The 3,228-nt window shown below is 48.8% G+C and overlaps 1 non-coding gene across 1 annotated transcript; it reads right to left on the bottom strand.

Annotated features, from left to right (window-relative positions):
- Positions 1 to 704: 704 nt before the first annotated feature.
- LOC109778473 (uncharacterized) lies at positions 705 to 2,039 on the bottom strand. The gene is made up of 2 exons (XR_012182406.1): positions 1,100 to 2,039; positions 705 to 980 (listed from the first exon to the last, which is right to left on the bottom strand). It is a non-coding gene; the product is annotated as an uncharacterized protein (transcript).
- Between the last annotated feature and the right edge of the window lie 1,189 nt (positions 2,040 to 3,228).

Genomic DNA, 3,228 nt, shown 5'->3' with positions numbered 1-3,228 from the left:
TTAAGAGCAGTTTTAAAATTACTAAAATGCGGATACTATGTTTTTTTTCTCGACACCAAAACCGACGTGCGTACTGCATCAGACAGAAGAACGCACTGTTTCGGACAGAAAACCGCACTACATCAGACAGTCAAGCGAACTTCATGATTTGTCTTATCGGGCGTAAATTTTCTCACATGAGCTTTTTTGTGAGTTTTTGTTGTCATTTTTTTATGAACGCCAAAAAACACACTGCTTCGGATGGAAATTCGCACTGCATCACATAGGCAAGAGACCTGCATGGTTTCTTTTTAATATTTTTGTGTAATTTTGTATTCAATTCAGATGAACCAAACTGCATTCGACGAGCAACGACACTACATGAGACGAAAACCGTACTGCAATATCGAGAAATAAGGACATCATTTTTTTTCTACGAGTGAATCGCATGACTTTTCTGTTTTTTTCTTAACTTCTTTAGCTTAGGTGTTCCACATGGTCAAAGTTAGTGAACCGCATGACTTTTCTATCTTTTCCTTAACTTCTTTAGCTTATGTGGACCGCATGGTCAAAGTTAGTGAACCCCATGGTTAACACAAGAGAACTTCATTTTCGTTGGTGAAAATAAACCCCGCGGCAAAACCTAGTGACTACTTTCTAAAAGAAGTGGACTTCTTCCTGAGTTGTTCTCTTTTTTCTGGTTTTACCAAGCGAACCACATAGGATTTTACACTGAACCGCATCTAAGCATAATTTTTCATAACGAACTTGGCCTTGCAATTCTTTTACACAGGTTGTACACACAATTAACATAAAAGTCAGCAACTTTTTTTAACCCAGCGGGACTTCATCACTGGTTGAGCAGAACTGAGGCTGCACCTCGTCGGTGAAGCGCACAAGGCGTCAACTTGCAAATCCAAAAGCCAACTGCAAGGCCACGTGCACCAAACTGCATCGCGTGCCCCGGCGCTCTGCAAGCTGGGGACGACTGGACTGCACTCCTGAGAAAATTTAATAGCATGAAAAAGAAAAGGGAGCTGCGCCCGTGAGAAAAATGAAAATACACATAATTTTCATAGCCAAACTAACTGCACGAACGGGGGGTGGTCGACAGCAGCACCGTGGTTACTGAACTGCACGCGTCTGTTGGTTGAGCTGCACGCCCCCGTGGGGAGAACTGCACGCTGCATGCAGTCAGCGCAGGGAGCCCCGCCGCTGCCTCCGATGGGGACGGGAGGGATGTAGGTGGAGGCGAGGTCGTGCTGCTAGGAGGTCGCCCATGGATGGTGGCCTCACAGTAGGAGGGAGAGTTGGATGGGGCTGCAGGATCCAGCTCCGGTGGCCGATGGCAGCGGTTCCGGCCAAATCTCGTGGATCCGGCAGGGGGTGGTGATGCCCGGTGCTCCCATCGAGGAGAGGAAATAGAGGGGAGGAGGGGGTCGTGGGCCGGCGAGTCCAACGACAGAGGAGGTCGCAGGATCGACGGATCCGCCCATGATGGTTGGTAGAGGAGGCCGCGGGAGCCGCTCCTTCCCGTCTCTGACACGCAGGACCTCGCCGGCCCTGCCATCCGGCCACCACGCGTGAGGGGGGAGGGGCCGCGCTGCTCCCGTGCAATTGATGGTGGAACGCGGTGGCCGCGACCCGGAGCGGCGGCGCGCAGAGGAAGGAAGGGGCCATGGGGGATCCGTCAACGGAGGGAGTTGGACGGGCGCTTGAGCGGCACCGGCAGTGAAAGGTGGAGGGTAGGTGGGAGGGAGGCGTTGATGGGAGATGCGGGGGCGCACGACGAGGGGAAGACGGTGGACGGGGTGGTGAAGTGGAGGCGCGACGGCGCCGGCCGGGAGGAAGAGGAGGCGGGGCGGCGCCTGGCGGGAGGAAGAGGAGGCAGGGCGGCCTCGGTCGCGAGGAAGAGGAGGCGGGGCGGCGTGTGGCCGTGGGGGGTGGGGCTGCGCGGGGGGATGCCGACGGGGCTGGGCGGGCCTGCGCGGTGGGAGAGGTAGGAGTTGGCCACGGGAGGAAGGTGAGGCGAGGGCGTGGGGAGTGGGGATGTGCGCCGCAGGGAGAAGAAGGTGGGTAGGTGGGGGAGTGGGCGGGGATGGTGCGGGAGTTTCCCCGGGGTGGGGTTTGACCGAGCGCAGGTGGGAGGTGTGTTAGCAGAATAAGCTTTTTTGTTAGCAGAATAAGCTCTTAAGGGTGTTATTAGAATAGATCCATCCTATATATATGCTACGGTATCTACCTATGTTACTGCTTCTTTGCCATATCATCATATTTTCTATTCCCGGGTGCATGATATCGGCTATGATACTCCCGTTATGGCCACCCTAATAAGGCTGGTCGTAATATGGGAGTATCAAGCGGTATGATGCATGCCAACTAGACTTTTTGGATGATGTGGCACACAGTTAAATGATGAAAGAGAGGGTGTGTGGTATCATATCATGATACCGTATCATATTAAATGTTGTACTACTTTGTGTCATGCATGGTAATTAATAAGGAACCTAATATACTAACTCATGATACTATGCATGCGCGCATTACGGAGGTATTGCCAATCATATACTAGTATTATGCATATATACTCCCTCCTTTCCGGTTTATAGGCTTATCTCAAAATTTTAGTTTTTCCATTTTATAAGGCTCAATTTGGTTGTTCCCCATCACATGTCCAGATTCCAAGGTGCATTAAATCATTGCATGCAAGTATTAAGAGAAAGTTGACCAATGCATGTACTTTATATATGCATGCGTGTATTGCAATAATACATTGGAAAACATAAATTTTTGAGGAAAACAAAAGCATTAATTGGGTGTTCTTGCAAACTACAAAAGGTATTCCACCACTCACCATCTACCTTGGTTGGTGAGATTTTTGAATTGAGCCCTATAAGGCTGGTTGTAATGGGGAGTATCATATATATATATATATATATATATATATATATATATATATATATATACTAGTAGTATCATGCATATATATGATAGTGTAGCTAGGATACTAGCTACTTCCGTAATGCATAGTATCATAAGTTAACATCTTAGGTTGCCTTACTAATCACACAAAGTAGTAGTACAACATTTAATATGACACGGTATCATGATATGATACCACATCCTCTCTTGTGTGCCACATCATCCAGAAAGTCTAGTTGGCATGCATGATACCGCTTATGATAATACCATTACAACCAGCCTAGCTGATTAAACCGGAAAGGAGGGAGTATGAGACTAGCTAGCCAC

Source organism: Aegilops tauschii, chromosome 4, assembly GCF_002575655.3.
Source record: "Aegilops tauschii subsp. strangulata cultivar AL8/78 chromosome 4, Aet v6.0, whole genome shotgun sequence".
NCBI lineage: Eukaryota > Viridiplantae > Streptophyta > Magnoliopsida > Poales > Poaceae > Aegilops > Aegilops tauschii.
This window is presented reverse-complemented; position numbering and strand designations above follow the sequence as displayed.